The sequence below is a fragment of the Culex quinquefasciatus genome, chromosome 2, assembly GCF_015732765.1.
Source record: "Culex quinquefasciatus strain JHB chromosome 2, VPISU_Cqui_1.0_pri_paternal, whole genome shotgun sequence".
Lineage (NCBI taxonomy): Eukaryota > Metazoa > Arthropoda > Insecta > Diptera > Culicidae > Culex > Culex quinquefasciatus.
The window spans coordinates 210,751,601-210,774,830 of record NC_051862.1 but is presented as its reverse complement, the minus strand read 5'-3'; the positions used below and the strand labels follow the sequence as shown (position 1 = coordinate 210,774,830).

General features: G+C 37.7%; 1 protein-coding gene across 1 annotated transcript in view; it reads right to left on the bottom strand.

Moving 5' to 3' along the window:
• Positions 1 to 22,930, bottom strand: part of LOC6033328 (protein dachsous) — a 143,230-nt gene extending 120,300 nt beyond the window's left edge. Inside the window, exon 1 of the mRNA XM_038251453.1 lies at positions 21,331 to 22,930. The gene's annotated coding sequence lies outside the window, so the exon portion shown is untranslated. The remainder of the gene's footprint in view (positions 1 to 21,330) is intronic.
• Positions 22,931 to 23,230: the final 300 nt, after the last annotated feature.

The following is a 23,230-nucleotide window of genomic DNA, read 5'->3' as shown; positions in this document are numbered from 1 at the left end:
AAATGGAGGCCAAAAGCACCATAAAAGCAGGCCACGTCTCACGTGGCGAGGTGAGAGCCGGAGTTTTTTCAAGAGATTCGATTCGGGTCTGGACCGGCCTGCTTGGATCGGTCAGCTAGTTTCGGGGTGTGTGTGCGGCTTTGCGAGGGAGTTTTTTTTCTTGAGAGATCACATGCGGGCTAGCCCGCAAAGTGTGCCGAAACCAATCAAAAGTTAGGCTAATTAGTTCATGGCGAAAAATAAAGTTGCTAGGAAAACCATAGATTGATTTAAATTTAGAGTTTTTTTTTGAAAATTTACACATTTCATTTGCGTGAAACTTTCTCTTAAAAGTTTCATAGTTAGATAACTAAACTTCATTGTTAGCTCAAGGTTCAAGTTCACGAAGCAACGTGAGAAATCCCCTCTACAAAATACGAACTTTACACTTAAAGTTGACCGTGAACTTAGACTTGAACAAATACAATAAAATTCTAACAATGTAAACAATAAATTGTCTTCCTTTAATTACCTCTCAAGCGTGTACTTCAAATTTGAGGGTTTAGTTAATATTTTATTCCACCCCCGTTTTCTCTCTCTCTCACTTTACAATAAAACCATTACTTTGTTGATGATTTAATGTCGACTCTAACAATGTCAAATAAAAACCCTCTCCCACATCCTCCCAGTATTCCATTCCAAGGGTCACAAACTTGCAGCAAAAAAAAAAAAAAGAAACAGAAGGTAAAGGGAGACAAAACCCACAAAAAAAGGTTATGTTCAAAGTCAATAATAAAAAATCTAATGTTCACTCTGTTGAAAACATCCGGCGCAATCTTCGCATCGGAATTCTGGAAAAATAAAATGTTGAATTAAACTTTTGAAGAGAATTCTTGTGTGAGTAAGAGTGATGCAGAGTGAGAGAAGGAAAGAAACAAACATGCTAGAAATGATTTTAAATGCAGAAATATGTAAATAAATTGATTTCGGCTGATTTCGCCTGCATTTCCATTGAAATTTTATAGTTTTATGAAAAAAATGTTTTTGCCCTCCGATTTTTCGGCCGATATTGAAAGAAGGGAAGGCCTTTAAAAAAACTCCAAAATTTTTTCAACGTTTCTAAACATTAACCGGACACTATTTTATAATTCTTTAGAATTGTTCATAAATGCATAGTTGTTCCATGCAAAATTTAGATTTTTTTTGTTGTACTTTAAATTTAGAAATCGATGCACTACTTTTGTCTGTGCTACACAAAACTAATTAGAAATATTTTTAAAATATCGTCCATATATTGTTCAGTAACAAGGCCAAATCAGCTGTCCCTATTCGCCCCATATGTCCCGGTTCGTCCCTGTATTTGAAACTTTTTTTTATAATGTATCTAACAAGTGGTATCAAAGGTCAAATAATCTGGTCCCTTGGGTCCCTTGCAATTTCCAGCTCGAAAATATAAAATTCAAATATAAAAACAAAGAGATACACAAAAAACAACTAAGAACAATAAAAAGCGTTTACGAGCCTGCTTTGATGAGCAAAACTATAAAAATCTTTCAGTTTCCTAGAAACCTCCATCGCCTACTACGGGTTGGGGCCCAAGAAAAGAACAGAACGAAAAAAAAAACTCAAGGAAGTAATTCCACCCCGCTTCGTGACGAACGAAGTGAAGGAATTTCTTCGCCGCGATAACATCTATCGGGGACTGAGAACAACAAATTGTCAGGTACTGTGCAATTTTCCGGAAAGTGGCAACGCCTGCTGTTCCCTTTTTTTGATTGGGGGGAACCACAAGAATAGGGTAAGCAGGTGTAATAATTGTTTCTTTAAAAAAAACAGAATTTCATCCACTTTCCAAAGAGAGTGAGCGCCGGACGATTAATTGTTCCAATTCTCAACAGAGATACACCATAATTGACCCTGTTTTTTCGGGTAAGTAAGATCAGATAAGCTACGAGACGCGTCTGCACCTTCAACCCGGCGAGAACCCGGGCTCGAATCCGGGCTGGGCTGGGCCGAAAAAAAATACGGCAGTAAAAAGTAAGTAAATGAAGAAAGAAACAGAACTTATTTCACTAATGATAGGGTTCGCGGCGGAGCACACACCCTGAATCGCATCAAATTTTTCGTGTGAGAAAAAAAGCACTCATCTGAGGCGCGCAGACGACTTTCCATCGACGACTGTGTGACTATGCACATCGCTGACGGGTTCCGTAACCGAAAAAAATAATACTCAAAGGTCCATCATTTTGTCATGAATTATCTAACCAAACAGCAAATAGCCGGTTTCTGTCATTCTGTGGCCATATCAATTTCCCATTCTTATTTCCACTTGTCATTCTGGAGGCGCTCACCCCGCACCAAAAAAAAAATCGGGACCCTGACAGGACAGGAAGAGTCGTCGCCGTTATGAGTTGAAATATTTTTTTTCTGTTAATTTTTTATTGAGATGCACAGTGAAAAAATGTGTCAAAAAAGTTACGTTTGGTAGCGCGCCTTTACCGAGTACGCTGCGCTCGCTAATAACAAAGCAAGCGATTTTTCACAGTGCGTTCGTTCGTTTAGGTGGTCCAGAGACCCTTTCCACGACACATAAAATTTTTTTCCCTCGTTATTGACACGAAAGGAACCATCCGTCAGTGAATATAAATAATAACAATAAAAAAACACACAACAAATTTGATAGACCCCGGCTGATCGAAACGAGCGAACCCCGCACAAATGATTGTCCTTTTTTCTCGGAAATTGATAATTTCGTGCAGAGAAAAACAACGTTTTTTTTTCCTGTTTCGTCTATTTTCGAGCCTTACGGGGGTTTGCACGCAACCTTGAAAATGATCACCGGTCGGTGGCGGTGCCGTGGCAAATTACCCCATCAACGGTTGAGGGAGGATCGCCCGTGACATGAGCGCCATTTTTTTGTTACGTTGCGGAATCATTTGAAGTTTTTGACGAGATGATTGTCCTTGAATTGGGTGTGTGTGTGTGTGTGTGTGTGTGTCCTGACGATTGACGGGACGGACGGATGTCATTACGAGCGGGGATATCATAATGCATGTTATTATAGCTGAGAGGGGAATTATATCTCGATTCGCGGCAGATGGAAATTGATACAGCCCGGGTGTCGGTGCGAGTAAATTGAAGGACATCAGGATAATAAGTTGTGCCATTAGGATTAAAGGAAAAAATTGGACAGAAATAAAAGTTGCCATTTTTGGTTCAGTATCAACAATTTCCTTGAAAAAATCGTCCATAAACATAAAACATAAAAAAGTTTTACTTCAACTTAAGAGAATTGGTAGAGTTGTCGAATATTTTTTAATTATTTTATTAAAGAATTTCTGGTGACTTTTACTAAAAGTACTATAAAAGAAAAATAGTCTCATGATAATAATAAACAACATAGTATTAAAAAAATTGAAAAAAAAAAATAAAAAATGTCAGTTTTCACTGAAAATATTTTTTTTTTGTTCTAAAACATTGCAAAATGCGTTCAAATTGCCCCATTAAGTCGTCAGTTTTCATTGGCAATCTGGTTTGAACATTTTTTTTGAATTGAAAAAGGGATGTATTTCGCCTGCATTTTTGTCTCTAAATACCAATTAAAAAAAATTACCGCCAAAACCAATTCTATCATTTTGTACGCAAATTCTTTCTGAACAATTTTGTTTAAGTGACGTAAGCACCATTAATCTAATCGAACACAAGCGCAGAAAATCCGAAGAAAGCACCCTGGAAGAACTTGTGGTTAGATTACGCCCCAAGTCCTTTCTTGTCAATATTAACCCTCTACAACCTAACCCCGCCTTTAGACGGGGTTCGATCTAAAAAATCGCCAAAAATCAATTTCCCAACCGATTTTTGATCTTCGAAAAGCATTAGAAAGAAGAACTTTTAAAATTTTAGAAAATTTCAGGGTTGGAAGTTTAACTTGTTTTATGTGACTTTGCCAATGTTTTTAAAAATGTTATTTTTGGGGTCAACTTTGGCTGTGTTTTTACTAACATTTCCTACATTCCCTTTTCAGTAAAATGAAGTAGGGAGAGTGGGAGACTTGATCCCAGGGACACTTGATCCCAAGCCTGTATCTCGTCAGTATGCGGGTAAAACAATTAGCTTTGTTCTAGAAAGTTGTGCGAAATTGACTAAAACTCATTGTAGAAAACTAAGAAAAAAATTAAAAAATGTTTAGATAGAGTTACACATTTTTCTAACAAGTGCTCCAAAAAAATTCCAAGAGATCTCTTTTCTTTGTTTTGATAAGTAAAGAAAACACTCAAAAATATTCAAAAAAATACTGTTTAAACATGAATTGTTTGATAAACATATCAACTCCAAAACCCTTACGTATTTGACGTTAAATTTATCGTCATACTATTTTTACAATCAAGTGCGTTTAGGGAGACTTGATCCCTGCATTTTTACAGTCACTAGAATCAGCCTCAAGATTAAATAATTGGGCTGGGGTTTCGTACATAGTTTCCTTTAGTATAGTTGTACATAACTTACTGCAGTTTGAACCATTTTCATAAGTTTTGTAATAAAAAATTACCAGCTTTTGTAAACATGCTCAATTTTGGTCTAAAAAAGAAAATTTTAAGTTTTTAAATAATTTGCATGCTAAACTTGTTAAATTTTGAACACAAACGTACAGGTTTAATGTGAAATTGCTGTAACTTATAGAAAATTAAAAGTTTGAATGAATAAAAAACATTTTCCTTATGATTTCTTCAAAATGTTGAAAGGGGGATCAAACTACCCCCAACATTTTGAAAATGCCGGTTTATAATATTTTTTTAAAACGCTTGGCATGATTCGAAGAGTTTATCTGATGAAATACCATTATCAGCCAAACATAGTTGAATGTTTAAGCTTTCAATTCATGCAAAAAGATCATAGTTTTGTGAAAAATTGAAAGAGTTATATGCGATACAAAAAAAGGGGATCAAGTCTCCCCACTCTCCCCTATGCAGTAATTTTTGTAGTGTCCCAGACTATGCCTCTACGCATTTTTTTTTGCAATTTAAATGATGATGGTGCCATTCTATAGCAGAAAATGTGAAAAACATGCAAAACATTGAAAAAGTGACTATAAAAACATGAAAAAATTAAATAGGCAAAATGTAATTCAATTAAGTGGTAGAATAGGCCAAATACGACCAAAAACAAACATAAACTAAACAAGATAAATGCAAATTAAAATACTAAAAATTAAACAAGAAAAACATTAAACAAGAGAAGTAAAGTTTTTCGTAGAACAAAAGTTGCTCAAAATGACCTCGGGAAAAATAAATGTTTTCGAAAAAAAAATTGGGCGGTAGAGGGTTAATGATTGCATTACATCCGAGTACACTCAAACTCCGATGGTTTGACACCAACAGTTGTCAAACGTACGGGGTCACGTTTTAGTTTGACACACCTTTTACATGGAGTTCACACACACTACCAAACGTTTGTTTTGATAAAGTGCGTGAGCGCCGTGTAAAAAAGTGACAGTTCTTCACTTTTTAGTTTGACTTTGACCAACCAACGGGGTACAAACTAAAAGAGAGTCAAACGAAAAAGTGACCAACTACCGAGGTTGAGTGTAACCGGCCAGGCCTACTGCGTTGCATTAACAGCAGAGACAGATTCTGAGAACGGATCACATTTCACAGAATCAACAGGGGAAGAAGGATGCGTGGACATACCGTACCAATCGTTTCGAATGAGTTGTGGTTGGGTGTGTAATTGTAAATTTGGTAAGTAATTATTATTTTCTTTAGGAGGGTGGGGGGGAGGTCGAATTTGGATTAAGGACATGGAAGATGAGGTGGGGAATGAAGGATATTTTATTTGATAAATAGATTATAATATAAATTATCTAGCAAAAAAAAAGCATGGAAAGATCTCACCAAGATTCTTCAAAGAATACGATGCTGTTGCTTCACTTAAACATCATCGAATCCAGGAATCCGCAGGTTAAGAACAACTTCCGGCATGGTCGGAACGGCTGGAACCAAACGGAAATGCTTTCCGTTACCCCACACGAAAATCATAAATCATACCTTGATAAATGCTTTATCTTCTTTTATTATAAATTGGCCCTTTTTCCTTAAAATTGTGCTCTGGTTTGAACATTTTAAACCAATAAATGTTATCATTAGTTTTTTAACATTCAAAATTAAAGCAAACTCTTTACGAAGATTTATGTGTTTTTCATTGTTTTTTCGAGGTTTAAGCAGTACAGTTTTATAAAAATAACATCAATATGCCTTTATTTTTTTGTTCAAAATTTTAAATCACGAGTTAGGGGAAATATACCCATTTTAATCACACTAAGCCGTTCAACCAATTCTCATCACTTTTGCCGTTTCTGCTATTAAATCAACATTTTCAGATGTTTCAACAATGGAGAGTTGCTTGCTCACTTTTATTTGAGCTATTTATTACTTTGGAACAGTCAAAAACACTTTATATAAGCTGCAATTCATGATCAAAGTGCTGATAGGCCGATAATAGAAATAGGCTGAGAAAGGGTATAGTTCCCCTAGTATGCAAAAGATTCATTCAGCCATCACAACCTCCAGCACTCATTTGCATTTTCTCAAAAATAAACTTTTTTATTATGTTTAAGTAAACAGCATTTGCAGGACGTTCAGATAAACAATTAAATATTTTGTTTTTAAATTAATCATCCTTATTTGACTATCGTAATCGATCGAAACATGGAAATGATGGTTATCACGTTTGCAATAGCAACTTGAAATATAAAATTGTAATTGAATTGTTGTTCCGAGACATTGTAGACCATTTAAAAAAAAATATTGGAAAATGTGAACCAAACTAAAATAATCTGGCTGCTTCTAATAAAGTAATTTCATCACAGTTTTTTTGAGCTTTGATCAAAGAATTTGTATCAAGAAAAAAATTGGAGAAGTAGACTTTTTTTCTTCACTTTTTTTGAAAAAAACGTTTTTGTAATTTTCCGATTTTTGATTTTGAATTCATTCAGAACTTCCCATTCGGCGGTCCTCCATTTCCCCCTGCGGGGTGCCGCTCAATTTTTCCAATTAACCGAAAATGGGATGTCATTTTCCCTGCGGCCTTTTCAGCCACGGTGGTCAAACCGCCAAAAACTAGCCCCAGTGATTGTCGAATTTTCCGTTTCGTGTCGTCGTGTTTTTTTTTCTTTTTGCTTTTGTCGACACTTTTATTTTTTTGTTTCTAGGAAATAGAAATTTCGCTCCGAGTTCCCAATCGAACAAATGGAGCACACTCACACAAACTGACCAAAAGCCGGCAGCAAATCGGCGAGGGGGAAAAACTGTCGGAAATAAGTAGCTACACGGCCGCTAATTACTAGTTTTCGAAAAGTGTTCGCGGCCAAAGCCAGAAGCCAGCCGTCGTCCATCATTTCGAGCCCGCGCTTTTTTTTATGGCCACTTTTGGCCGCGGCGCGCCATTTGATGGGATGGGGTTTCGGAGTGTTTCCGGCCGCGGCCACTCCGAAGTCGTCGCCGGTGCTGGCTCGGCCCCGAGAGTGTACATGTCGCTAATAAACGAAAATAATTGGGTTGAGCCTGAGAATTTTTTTTCGTCTTCCCTCCGTGGCCATGTTTTCTTGTAGGTTTATTTTTACGAACAGTTCGACATTTGGTCAAGCACCGTTAGAAAACCGAACCTAAACGAAGAGAATCAAACTCGCGCGCGCGATGTAATGAGCTGTCGAAAAAGATGAGAAAAATTCAAGTCACCTGAGCTCATACCACGCTGCCCTGCCCAGAGAAAGAGAGGGATCGAATCTACCAGACTCTTCAATAGGATCGCCTACCTGAAAAGACCGAGTCGGCCTACCAGGTAATGGCAGGTTGTTTGCACGGAGGTTCTTCTCGTTTCGTGGGCCTCCTCGAGGTTTGGTCGTATGACCTTTCGCATTGTTTTTTATGTGTACACGATCGCGGCCGGCGCGTGGTAATAAAACTCTCCCGCCGCGGCCGCTGGTCTCGGGGCTTCTTCTAATGAAGGTGACGCAATACAAGGAACAACACGCTGCTAGCTGCTGGGAAAGGTATCGCAGACTGGAGCGGCGTTGTTGTTAATTTAGAAAGCAAATGTCAAACAGAAAATTAAAGTTAGATGGCAAAAACAGGGTGGAATGTTACGGGATATTTGAAAGATTCAGGAAGAACAAAGAAATAGAAGAGTATGACATCATTTAGCACATTTATACATTATGTGAAATGTAGTTTGCTTAAACATAAAATAGTTTAACTAATTGAACAACATATTTTTAAACTTAACAAAAAAAAACCATCCATGATTCTTTCACTAACATGATGATTGTTTCCCTGTTTTTAAATCTGTAAACAGTCATCAGTTATTTGTTGATCTAATTAAAACTTCTTAGTTCGTTTTGGTCATACCATTAGGATGCCAAATACTCCGATTTATGAGTCCATATCTAATTTTTTTTATTAGGTCCTATAAACATAAGAAAGACACTAGCTTATAGGACCTTTTAAAAAAAAACTCTGTATATGAATGTTAATTCATCAAAATTTCAGAAAACCTAAATTCACAAACGGCACAAAAAAATCAGGTATAATTTGATACATGGTATATCAAATTGTAAAACCTATTGGAAAGTTCTTTTAACGATTAATAAATCCACCATTGACATTGGCATTCTTCTTGTTAAACAAAAATTTTGCCTTTTCAAGCACAAGAAAGAGATTTTTGAACACATACATACATACACACACACACACATACACACACACAGACATTTGTTCAGTTTTCGATTCTGAGTCGATATGTATACATGAAGGTGGGAATTCAGCTTTTATGAAAAGTTCATTTTTAGAGCAGGATTATAGCCTTACCTCAGTGAGGAAGGCAAAACATAACAAATTTAATAAAAACGCAGATTTTATGACTGTTTAAAAAATCCGGGATCCCGGCAATTCCAGGATTTCAAAAATATTTTTCCCGTTTCCCGAGAAATTCAAAACCCGGGAAAATTGGACGCCCTAACTCGTTCTAAAAAAAATCTTTTTGCAACCAGCTGAGGAAAATCATCAGGAAAATCATCATGACGTCTAGCAAACGAAAACAAATGTATTTCAAACTTCTTTTAAAGCTCCGTTTTGCCCATAAAAATATCTACACAAGCCGAGAGAAAGAAAAAATATCGACAATCGGAATGTGTTTTATAAAGCAAATAAAATCAATCAAAGGAAGTATTCATCGAGCTGGCAAAAATATCGAAACAAGGAGAACATGTATGCAGTTTGAAGGAACTGAACAAAACCATCGATGGATGAAACAATAGTGAAAAAGTGAAGATTTACAACCATGAGGTCAAATGTATAGCTAACAATTGTATGCATTAATTGTTTCTATTTATGATTTGTTTCTTGATTTTTCGTATTATTGAAGGTGTTCAAGTTAAGCAATTTACTAAACATAAATAAATAGAATGTTATTAAATCAGATTCTTTAAAATAAAATCAAATCGAAAAACAAAGCACATTGATTAAACTCGTTGTTCACATTAAATAATTAACGTGTTCGTGAAACAGGAAAACAGAATACTTTAAAATGTATTATTATTTCAGTAGAATCTGTGATTTATATTTTAGTATCGGCTCTACAAATAAAGCAAATTTTAAATTGAAGAGAAATTAACATTTAATCTCAAAATAAATTGTATTTAGAGCTGATAAAGCAGCTGCAAATTCATAAACCAAGGTTCAAAAGATGTTTCAATTAAATCATGGATTTAAGTTAAAATTTATAAAAATCTACAATTTTAAAAACAACATCAGCAAATCACCATGTAATGTAGGCGTTTCTTATCGAGAACAACGTTTAAACGTTCAATCAAGTTAAGTTTCACGAAGAGACTTCAATAATTCTAGGTGACGAAACTGTTCCCAAAAATCACAAACAAAAACTAACTTTCTACGAGTTTTGTCGGAAAACATATTACATGTTACTGTTAAGATGTCAACAATAAGTAGATTTTATACCAGTTACCACAGTTTGCGTGACTTTTGAGGTTTGCTGATGAGCCTTGCTTCAAAGTTCCAGTTCCACTCCAAAAATGGTCAAATTTAGAGTCTTTTCTCAAGCTTCAGATCAAAGAAATGCATCAACCCAAACCCAAAACATGTGCGCCCAGAGAGTGCCCTCACGAGCGGGGAAAAATCTGTCATGTTGCATTCCGACCATCGCGGCGGACGAGTCAGACCTCAAACCTCCTCCTCCTCATCCCAGTCCCATCCACCACTTCCGTTGATGCTGCGAATGGGTCCACGTCCACGCCACCAGCCGCCAGCGTCGAGTTCGATTGGTTTCGTTTCGTTTGGTATCATATCAGTCAGCCAGCAGCCAGCACGCGGCAAATCGAAATGAAGAAAAATGGAAATGAGCACGAAGCTCTCTGAATTGGAGTAGTACGGCCAGCCAGTCCAGTCAACGAGTCTCAACAGCCGGTCCGAAAGGGGTTCCACACTCCAGGCAATGGACCAGCAGCAGCAACAACAGCAACAGCAAAAATGTGCGCGATACAAACGGAAAAGGCTTTGTGGCGAGCAAGCTGGTCTAGCTTTTGAAAAGGGCGAATTGAGAAAGAATCTTTATTGTTCTTTTATTTCAAATAACTGACTGTAAAATTTACTTTTTTCACACAAAATAGGTCAATTTCAAATGTTGGTCAACAGTTCGATGGAGATAGTCCCCAGAACGAAACGAAACCGTTTGAAAATTGGCCGGAGGAAGGCCGGGATGGTTCCTGTTGTTGTTGATGTTGCGGGACCATGGCCGACTGTCTAGGGCAAGGGACGACCGCGAAACAGTCAACGACGACGACGACGGTTCGAGCCCGTTCGCTCGCTCGCTCGCGCTCCAAGCTGCTGAGAGTTATAAATAAAATATTTAATCCCAGACAGTAAATAACAAATGTCAGTGTAATATTTTATGGGCTCTTCCTTGCGCTCTGACTCGCGCGCTTCTTTCTTTCTCTTTCTCTGACTCAGGAAAAAAAAGGAACGAAAAAAAACTGTTTTTCAGAGAACGAATTCGAGCGAGCTCAAGATTTTTGTGGGCCGATTTCTCGTAGAATTAAATTATGCTAAAAATTCAAAACAAATTATGTCGAATGTTGACCTTTTTCTTCGCCAGGGCCCTTTTTTCGGGCACCGCACACCATTTCGCCGATGCGTGCCTTCGACCTCCCCCTTTTTTTCCCCCAGATGAGTTACGACCTTTGGGGGGAGGCAGAGCTAGCGGTTTGGAGCGTTGGCATGGAAATACCATCTGGGAGATTTTTATTTTCTTTTTGGGATGATCAATACGGAAATATGTGAAATGTGGTATGGATTTGGGCAAACTTCTTTATCTGATTCAAAGGAATAAAATCATTGCTGATTAGTTGAGAACATTGGGACCCGAAACTCAATCCATTTCTCAATAATTCGCAATTTTTTAAACAAAAGGGCGATCTTCATTGAAAAGATTCTAGAAATAAAAAAAAATCGATTTCAATCTTCCAATTACATTTCTTACGATGATACCGACAGTCTGATTATTTTCATCTAAATTACAGTGATTGGGCTCCACAAAATGCATACATTTTATGTAAGCCAAAACTATTTCGAAGCAGATCAGGCTATTAAAAACAATTAATTTTAATTTCACTGGGACAGAGTCACCAAATTTAGTGACTTTTCAACGATATTTGAGGAATCTATCAGATTCAGATATTATTTTCAAAATAATGATTAAATATTTCTTAAATAACTTAAACTTAAGAAAGGAGAACCCAAACACAATCGCGTGTGGCCCAAATCGGTTCCTCCACATTCAAAAAAAAATTTCTTCTGATTTAATTATTAAAATACAAGCTTCAGCGTGATTCAGAAAAAAATATTTTTTTAAAGCGTCTGATTTTTCCGGGCTTAGAATCTCCTCTTAGAACCTCCTCTTTTAAAATGTAAAAAAAACCTTTTTCAATGCATTTTCCAAGTTTTTTAAACCCGGAATCATAGAATTAGTTGATGAGTGGGATTTTAAATCAGCCATTATTCTTTATTAAATGTGAATCTAATTAAGCAAAGTATCATGTTCATTAAATCCTTTTTTGATTTATTTTATATGACTGCAAAAACTAAAAAAAACTGTATTTGATAATGTTCAAAAAACACAAAATAAGAAACAGAACGGAAACAAAAAAAATAAAATCCAATCAAATAATATTTTAAAAATTTAAGTATTTTTCGTTTCGAATAACAATTATTTTTCAAATTATTCATTATTTCCTTTCAAGTCGCTACTGCACAGTGGTTCAAAAGGCTGTTTTGACGAACTTAATTGATTAGAGCAAAAAATAAGTATTTTCGTGCTTCGACATGTTCTACAACTTTGTTCAGCGTTGTCATGGCCTACTTTTGATGCAATTTGTTTTGACAGTTAAGAGATAGATATTCAAAAAGACTAAAACTATGTTGAACTTTGATTTTAGACGATTACAATGTTCAGAAGAGTTGTCAGTAATATCAAAACAAACAACTTTGTCGAAGATTCCAAATTGATCGGAGCTATATGTGATGAGTTATAGCAAGATTTCGTGATAATTTAGTTAGTTTTTGAGCTCGGTATACAAAGCCTCGGGCAAATTTGGGCAAAAACCCATACAAAAGGCTTCAGGTATGATTATTCCACTACAAAATGTCGGGTGAATCATTCGTCCGAAGGTTTACGGTCATAGATTTCCAAGCATTTTAATTTATTTTATTTTTGATGACTATTTAAATGCATTTAGGACACATTTTAGGCACATAAGCCATTTTTGCGATTTATTCGGACACACGAGACGTGTAGGCCAGACTCTTGTGAAAATTTGCCCGAGGCTTTGTATACCGAGCTCAAAAACTAACTAAATTATCACGAAATCTTGCTAGAACTCATCACATATAGCTCCGATCAATTTGGAGTCTTCGACAAAGTTGTTTGTTTTGATATTACTGACAACTCTTCTGAACATTGTAATCGTCTAAAATCAAAGTTCAACATAGTTTTTGTCAAAAAACTGTTTTTTGGTAGGGATTCATGAAAAAGGTTCCAAAACTGGTATTTAACGCAAAGATAGAGCTTTGGCGTCTTCGACAAAGTTTGTGGAAATTTTCAGCCCTACAACTTTGCCAAAGACTCCAAAGCTCTATCTTTCAACTGTCAAAAGTTAGAAATTTCATAGCCTACTGTGATGAGTACTTTGAGAAACAAATTGCATCAAAAGTAGGCCATGACAACGCTGAACAAAGTTGTAGAACATGTCGAAGCACGAAAATGCTTATTTTTTGCTCTAATCAATTAAGTTCGTCAAAACAGCCTTTTAACCACTGAGTACTGCCAACTTTGAAAATCAGGACTACATTTTTATTAACGACAACGATTTTACAGCTTTAAATTTGGCAAACTAGTTTACTGTTCTAATCCTGTTTTAACGGTTTTAACCGATTTTAAAACTCAAACGTTCGGGTATTAATTTGACCCCTATTTTTTCTTTAAAATCTCGTAACTTTTGGTAGAATTGACCAATTTGGATGCTTCCAACTGCAAAAGATCCAAATTTGTCTATATTTTTAATTGTCAGGTGGGGGACAAATACGGTCTACCTTTGCCGGAGATATTCCGGATTCCTCGGCCGTCCTATATGGGTTTTTGGTCAATATCAATAATTTCAGAAATATGGTTTCAATAGCTGTTCCAATTCGGAACATTTGTCCTGATTCGCTCCAGATACTGGTACCGAATGAAAATGATGAATTGTGAAAATTTACTTAAAATTAAAAAAACATTTAGGTCGCAGCAATTTTTTATTTTTTATTTATGTCCCTCGACTATGATAATTGTAAAAGAAGAGGGAGGTACAAAACAATTTATAGCAAGCCAAGGTTTAAAAATTTGAATGAAAAAATTGCTTTAAAATGCGTTTTACACAATTCCAGTTGCTTTGCAACCATTGCAAATTAAAATATCTAAGTATTGACGAAAAATAACTTTTGAGTAGAGGGTGACAATTCTCGAGATTTTCAATTTCCCGGGAATCGAGAGTTAAATTTTGTAATTTCCCTGGAATTACCTGGACCCGGGATTTATTTTAACTATGCCAATAGTGCCAATAATTTAAAAAGAAAAGTAATAAATTTATTTCTTTTCAATGAATTAAATTACAATCAATAAATATTTATTCAATGAAACGTTAATTTAAGTAGCCTAATTTTTGTGAGGAACTTTTTCTACCTTATGGTTTTTTCTGAATCTGCAAATACAGGGTCGTTTTTTGAGCTTTTTTGAACTCAAAATTATAGTTAAACATGTTTAAGAATCTTTATTCGCTCTGAGTGATTTTTCAAAAGTGGCACAATTTTGTTGCATAGACTTGTTATTAGATTTTTGTTGAGTTGAACAATAGCTAGTACATATATAATTTCCGAGATTCAAGTCACCCTCTACTTTTGAGAATAGTTGATTTTTGGCAAGCAGAAATCTTTGAAATAATCGTGTTGCCAAACACGGGATGAAATTATTGACTTTATATTCAGTTGGTTGAAATAAAATTACGCTGAAATAACTTCAACCAAATTAACCCTTCTAAAACATCGAATGTTTACTCCTGCTTAGACAGCCTCAACCTTCTTCGCTCCGAACCTCGCTTTACATTTTTATCTGTAAATCAACTCTCGGTTGTCCTCTTCCCCCGGGGGTCTCTCTCGCTGCGCTCCGAGCCATAAGCCGACACCCTAATGGTTACCTGTGGCATGGTTTCGCCGGTGTAAAATTTTTCCTCTGTCTGTTTTATTTTTCGGAGTACACCTTCTTCTTCGCCCATGATGGCGTCACATTTGAATTGCTTTTACGAGTCTCTGTGTGTATGCGAGGGTCTCAACGAAGTGTGTGTTGTGTGTGTGCATTACATCTGTTGATTCATGAACGCACAGCAGACGAAATAACACCTTCGAAAACGGGGTGGTGAGGACCATCGGGGACCTCGGGGTCGTCGTCGCGGGAGACAAGTCAACTTTAATTTCAGCTCAACGTGAGCGCGGCGGCGCATACCTTCTTCGTGTTTCAGCGCGAAGGTATGAACTTGCGCCAGATTCCTCAAAGTATACGCTTCGTAGAACTAGGCATTTGCCACCATTCTGTCATTCACAGGGATTCCCTCACCGCAAGGGCGGGTGGAGGGGGAGGGGAGCTCTCTCAATTGGACCTTTGATTGGCCTAGTCGAAATTCCAGGTGATTATAGAGAGCAGGTTCGCGCGCATCCCACAATTTCGAAGGAGGTCCCGGTTCACCTCTCCACGCTAGAAGATTTGGAAGACGTTGCTCTGTTGAAAGTTCACTCGTGGTTTTGATTCTTGATGAACGTGAATTAATACGGTGAAATTGATGCTCTCTCATGCTCTCTGGAGATGATGATTGCAGCCAGAAACGGTAGCCCAGGTTGTAATTGTGCGCGCAGGGATATTTTGGGCAAACATATGGGCTGATTGGTAGGTGATTTTCTGCTGATTCTAATGAATAATTTGGGAGGATTGAGGTTAGGTTGTTCTCACGGAATTTGTGAGATTTGTTGCAAAATTCCTGACTAAAATTTTACCTTATCTTACCACTGCCTTTGTAAGACAACGAACAATATTGTTTAATTGAAGAAAAAAATCATAGATTTCGATAATTCGAATTAATTAACATTTAGTACATTGTTGTTAAGTAAAGGAGAATTAAGAAGCTAAAAAAATATTTTAAATATATTTGTGAAAATCGGTAAAATTGGTACTTTTCAAAAAAACTAAACTTGACAAAACAACGTCTGCTTAAATATCACAAAAACGACTTTTAAGAATATTGGAGAACCATACCTTTAATAATTAACACTCAAATCACTTTAAAAGCATATAATTCAATATTAAAACACGTCATGAACTGCTTAAAATTTCAATTACTATTGTGAATCCAATATTCTAAAGTAATCAACAAAAAAAAATACAAGATGGAATAATATTACTTCTGTTTCATAGTTTTAGGAACATTTTAAAAAGCTGTTTAAATTTGAAAACTATCGAATCATAATAATCTCTAATTTAAAAGTTGAACAGTCTGGCAGGAATTCGTTGCTGAGACGAAAGTATTAGAATGAAAATTTTACCACTGATTTAAAACTAATGTCTAGATTTGATATAATAAAACAATTAAATTAATAATTCAATTTCAAAATTGAAATGTAACGTACCTCGAAACTATTAAAAATTATTTGAAACAGTTTCGAGTTGCGTTTTATTGAAATTTTGAAACATACGCTCAATATTAAAAATCTGACGCATGACAGAAAATACTGGACATTTTTTAATTACGAAACCATGGATGATTTTTTTTAGCCTTTTTCAAAGTTGTCAATATATAATGTGAAATATCGCTGGAGGTCAACAAACCTACCTAATGAAAGCATAAAAAAATGCAATTTACATATTTATTATAAGCATTTCGAATGAACGTTGCTAAAAATTTGGACCAAATCTGTACTTTGAAAAGAGTGAGAAAAGATCCTAAAAAACTAACTTAATCCACCTATGTGGTTGGTGCCTTCCTCACTCTTTTCCAACAATGGGTGATATGTGATATGATGGGTTTGGACACAAATTTCGTCTAATTTCGTTAAGTTCCGGAACACAAAAAAACACACATATCACTCAAGGGCTCATAAGTTGCATCATAAGTGGTCAGAACTCGAGATAGGGTTGCCAGATCTTCAATGTTTTAGACTCGGCCTTTCAATCACCTTACCAACGATGGGTCGGATGATGGATCCGGACATTGTTTACATACATTTAAGTGAGATCCAGATACAAAAAAGTGCATAAATATCACTTAAGTGGTCAGAACTCGAGACAGGGTTGCCAGATCTTCAATGTTTTATACTCGTTGGAAAGGTCTTTTGATTTCCTAACCAACGATGGGTCGGATGATGGATCCGGACATTGTTTACATACATTTAAGCGAGATCCGGCTACAAAAATAGTGCATAAATATCACTTAAGTGGTCAGAACACGAGACAGGGTTGCCAGATTATCAATGTTGTAGACTCGTTGGAAAGGTCTTTCGATTACCCAACCAACGATGGGTTGGATGATGGATCTGGACATTGTTTACATACATTTAAGTGAGATCCGGCTACAAAAAATTACATAAATATCACTTAAGTGGTTATAACTCGAGACAGGGTTGCCAGATTATCAATGTTTTGGACTCGTTGGAAAGGTCTTACAATTACCTAACTAACGATGTATAGCATGATGATGTTTGGTTCAGTTTACTGCCATTTATTCAACTTCCAAAAATATGCGAAAACACATTTTTATACATAACTTTTGAACTACTTATCGAAACTTCAAACAATTCAATAGCACCGTATGGGACCCTAAACTAAGTCGAATGCGACTGGTTTGGTCAAAATCGGTTCAGCCAGTGCTGAGAAAACTGCGTGACATTATTGGTCACATACACACACACATACACACACACATACACACACACATACACACAGACATTTGTTCAGTTTTCAATTCTGAGTCGATATGTTACATCAAGGTGGGTTTTCGAGCTTAAAATAAAAAGTTCAATTTTGGAGCAGGATTATAGCCTTACCTCAGTGAGGAAGGCAAAGGCTCAGATTCATGAAAAACTTGTTTCGTTTAAATACTGCTTTTAAATGCTAGCCAAGAGTCAAGGCCTCCCAACGTTTCCCACGTGCACCCAAGCAAAATAACGCGTAGTGACTTCAACGCCAGCAGGCGACGAACCTGCCACAAAGTAGGCCTCTAAATCTGTATTTTTTACGCCACACACCACACCCCGCCCAGCCAGCTGCCGCCGAGACTGACTGGCTGTCGCTAATCCAGGATAATAGTTCATAAGTACTTTGCCAAAGCCTACCAAGTCCAGAGCCTACCTGGATAGCGCGCGCGCGCCCGAAGTTGTGTACTTTTCAGCCACTGGAGGCTGTGCGGCTCTTACAATGTATTCACACACCACACTCTCGCTCACGTGGTAGTTGTTGGTCCCGCGCGCGCTCGCACTGTTATTATTACTATTATTGCCAAATAGCTCGAGGGGGCCCACCTCACGTGTGTGTGTGTGTCGGTATGTTCACCAACCAGCCAGTGAATGAGAGTAAGTGTGCTAAAGAGTTGTGTTTCTTTTGCTCGACACAACATGGGATGTTGCTGGTGATGAACCTGTTCCGACTTGGGGAAAACATGCAGAGCAGAGGTTGCCTATCTATAGGGTAAGTCACCTACTTGTTGGACATGAGGAGCAAGACACGCAACAGACGGTCTGAATTTTAAGGTGAAACTCGGTAAAATCTCTGGTAGATTTTCATGATTTTGGACTCTTTTGAAACTAAGAGATTCTAAAGTATGGAAATCTTCACCAGCTCAACACTTGAATCTCTAGCTCGGACTTGAGCACGTACCCACCAACGTGTTGTTTCCTTACAAAGCCGTCTGTTTAATGAGTGCCACATTTTATTTTCGCCGTCGTCCCTCGACAGGACTTGCAGCCAAACTGCGGCCTAGCTACACAAATTAAAATAATCGTAAATTTTACGATAGCGTTGAGTTGGCCGCGTAAGGTGGCTAGTTTCGTTGACTTAAAACCTTAAACCGACCTCCACTGTACGTAGAGTTGTACTGATCTCGTTTTGCTTGATTTTTTGTTGTTGGCTGAGCGCACATCGATTTGACAACATAGTTGGTGTTGTTGTTGTTGCGGTCTGAAACCCAATCCCGCGAGGTGGCCTTTTGCAGCCCCTCCGGAGCAAACCTGCTGCACCAAGCTACAGCCGGGCACCCGCACGCGGGGTTAGGACTTTGACTTTATTATGGTCGCCTAATTGATTTTATACTGTTTCGGTCTATAAGAATAAAGTTTTATATGAGTTATACGACCCCCAGCTTGCCTGCATTGAAGCGGCTTCGAGATTCGAGCTTAATTATGGGGATCGAGCTTCCATCATTGTCGAGGCAGGTTCGGGCAGGAGGACCATCAAAAGGTCTAGAATGAACAATTACGCGGGGTTCAATTTATAGTGTTGTTGAGTTTGGGGATTGTTTTTTGAGGTGTACTAAAAGTGGTCCAAAGTTTGCACCCTTAATTGCACTATATAAAGGAAGAGCTGCTGACAAGGGGGGTGAGGATCATGCCAGCAAATAATCATAAAAGAGGTTTTTTTTAGTTGAAGGAAGAACACTTAAAGATGGGTTCATTACAGCAGTGGAAGCTTGATTGTAGCGCCAACTCTTTGGTATGAAACTTGAGTGTAATAATGCTATTCACGTGAACAATCACAATAAAGTCTGAGCTGTAGTTCAATCTTGAATGCAAGAGTGATTCTAGTGTTTTTGACCCTTGGGAAATATGAAATTACACAAACCATCTAGCCTAAAGCCGAAATAGTAATTTTAGCTCGCTGGATGTCGGCTCTTTTTCTGTGTTTTGTGCATATCGCTAGATGATAAACAGATCTTGTTTAACAAACCTCTAATTAATCGGATTAACATATTTCATCGGAAAGAATTAGAAAGAGCCATGTTAAACTTTTTTTGACTTCCAAAATTGAATTTTCCCCTTTTTCACATCAAGTGATGAACCTATCTCAAAATTCTATTCTACAATAGCAATAAAAATGAGGAATGTGCTGAAAAAGCTATGAGGCAAATCTTTCCCAAATTCCTCAAAAACAAAATGCAATCAATTCATTATATTTATTAACTTATTACATTAACTTTCTCAAGCACCAACATATTTGATTTTGAAAGCACAAAACTTAGTTTTGCCTTTAAATAAATGTCACATTTAACTCAAAACGTTTAAATTTTTAGTAAAAATCACGGAGAAACCATGGAGGTAGAACTAGATGAAAATTTAAGATTTTGTTTTAGACGCACTCGTATAATGCTTAAATGCTGTCTTAAATGCTGAAAAGTTCAACTTTTCAGCACCCATTTTAGTGCTAAATAGAATAACTTTTCAGCTCTTGTATCGAAAAGTATCGATTTTCGATTCTGTTATTTTTGTTAAAGACAAGTAGGTCGTTTCAGATAGTCAGTAGTTTCACGACGGAACTGCAAATAGCACTTTATGCAACAAGTATCAAAAAAAAACTAACTTAATCCACCTAAGTGGTTGGTGCCTTCCTCAGTCTTTAACAATAATTGGTGATTAGATGGGCTTGGACACAAATTTCATCCAGTTTTTCTTAAAGTCCGCCAAAAAAGTACACAAATAATATCACTTAAGTGGTCATAACTCGACACAGGGTTGCCAGATCTTTAATGTTTTGGTCTCGTTGGAAAGGTTTTATGATTATGGACATAGTTTTAATACATTTAAGTGAGATCCTACCTCAAAAAAGTACATAAATATTACTTAAGTGGTCATAAGAGTGACATCCGGCCTCAAAAAAGTACATAAATATCACGTAAGTGGTCATAACTCGAGACGATAGGTATACATGAAGGTGGGTCTACGAGCTTTCTATGAAAAGTTCATTTTTAGAGCAGGATTATAGCCTTACCTCAGTGAGGAAGGCAAAAGATTAAAATTTAACAACTAGTTGAGTACATTCTTTGAATTGGATTTTTTCAGTGAAACTTTTGTTTCTCCGATAAAGTGTCAAATTAAAAAACAGTATCGAAAGAAATTACTTTTCAATACAAGTGAGCTTGTCATCGCTAAAATGGATGCTGAAATAGTAGTTTATGCAACAAGTTGCAAAACAGAGGCACGAGTCGTACATTTATCCAACGAGGTTCACCGTTAATATCAACGATAAAATGTAACAAGTTTCGACAGTTGATTTAAAAAAAAAATCTAGCAGAAATTGGTAATAAAAGATGAGCGAAATTTGAAACTGAGTATTTTGTATTTAGAAAACAAGTTACGCTGTAATTTATGCCTCCCAAACAAAAGGAAACGTTGCAAAAAGTCGAAAATTATGCTCGTCAGAAAGCTCACTTTCAAAACCACATAAACCTTAAACCAATTACCGCCCAAAAAAGGACGGTATCCCAAACCAATGAAAAGTCCTTTCATTTCGCAATAAATGCGCTCTGACATGACTCCTTCAAAATTCTTCATTCAATCGTCCCGAAAAGTTTTCAAAACTCTGCCAAGCATCAACAGGTTCGTCACTTGCCGCGCTCAAGTCCCTTTCCGTGGAAATCTTTACAATCCCGGCATTTTTAAGCCCCTGCGCCTTCCAATTACCCTCCCGGCACACTTGCTAGGAAAAACTGTCGATAATTACCTTCTTTTACAGCGCTCTGTCTCTCTGTGAGAAGAGGCGTATAATCCCTTAATCCCGCTCAATTTTGCGCGCTGAGCTGCGCCGGCCTTTTGTTCTCGAGCTCCGCTCGAGCTCTTCGGTCGTTCGGTGTTGCACTTTCTTCCTTTTCTCCGCTCTTTTGTGTGTGCCCTTTTCTATTGCTTCGTTTTCTTCTTTCGACTGTTGCTGCCTCTCTCCTCTTTTTCTTTCTAGTATTGCGCTCGATCTGGGTTGCCTTGACTTTTTCTCTCCGTTGAAATCTTCACTTCCTTATAATCTTCTTTTGCCTACTTTGACTGGTGGGGTTTCGTTTGTGTATCGAAACAAATCAACACTTCATCATAGCTGGCCGAAGGGACCATCCAAACAAACTGGCACGGCTACTTTTTTTTCTTCTCTCCATTAGCTCACCACACAAACACACAAACTTTCTTCCGCAGAAACTCCACCGAAAATTGACTTCAGTTTCGCGGTGCGGTCACAAAACCTTCCTCTTTTTTGCTTTTTTTTTTTCTTTTTGATCGCGCAAAACTCTTTCAGCTTTTCCACTCGCGCGAAGCTGAGTGCGAGGAGGAATACTAAAAATAAATTTAATCTCACTTTGTTTTAATCATATACGCAAAATCAAAATGTATCCGAAAAATTTTGTGATTAAAATTCTTATTTGCAGCTACAAAAATTTCCTTTTAAAAAATTCTTTCTCGTACTTTTTTCTTCTGCGCTCTTCACGCGAGCGCTTTCTTCCGCAGCCTCCTGCGATCGCTCGCTCTCCGCTCGCCGTTTCTTCTCTTCACCTTGCGCGAGCCCCTCGCTTCACTTCTCTCGCCGCACCGCTCTGCAGGGCCTTTTGGCTTTATTTTATTATAAAAATATTTTTGTATTTCACTTTGTATTACATCCACACACTCTGGGCTCGCTGCTGCTTTGCTGCGCGCACTCTTTCTTGCTCTCTTCCCTCCCGTGTATTCGTCGCCACACAGGTCTCTTCGCGCGGCTCCTTCGGCTCTTCGTGTCTCGCTCACTCGCGAGCGCTCGCACCCGTTCGCTCCACCGCGAGCGTAAAACAATATAATGAGATATTTCTCATGAAAGCAGGCAAAAAATAACCATCCTTGCCAGAGGATTCGATTGAGGGCCGAGGGATTGGGGGGAGCTCCCAGCTTCCCGCGAGGAACACACTTTCCGCGAGCACACGTTTGTAATTGTAAATGAAAATAAATAAATTTCTTTCTACGTGTGTCGAGCTGTTCACCGCACTACACGTCGGAGCGTTTTTTGAGCAAACATTCAACTTTTCGCTGCTTTTGGCGACGACTTTGCACTGTGCCGCTCGTTCCAAAGTTATGAGCTGCTCACTCGGCCTACTGCGATCTCCAAATTCCTCGCGAGCAGTGTTAATCAGTAGCGCTGAAGATCTCCTTAAAGTCCAAACACACAATCACACGCGTACAGATGTCACGTTTTCCCGAAAGTGTCCACACAATATTCAGTTTCAACTCTTCACGGACTCAGTCTCTCAAAATACGGGGACACAAAACGCGAACGGCACGGAACGGACACACAGCGGCACTTCAGCACTTGAGCTCGGCGTTTAAAGAACTAAACCCAAGGTGGAGGAAAATATTTCTCCAAACACTCTCGCGAGCAACTCCGGAAAACTCCGCGCAGATCGTACAAATACCTGCTCAACGAGAGCTGAACGTGTGCGTGCGATCCAAGTTACCTGCGGTTCGGCCTAAGCCACTTGCGCAAAAGGAACACGACGACGGCCTGGGTATAGAAGACCAGGAGAATAACACAGAGAAGTGATCGTGCAGGTAGACTCCGAAGATCTTGGTGGGTTGGGAACTTGGGACTGAAGGAATTCTTCAGGTCTCGTGAT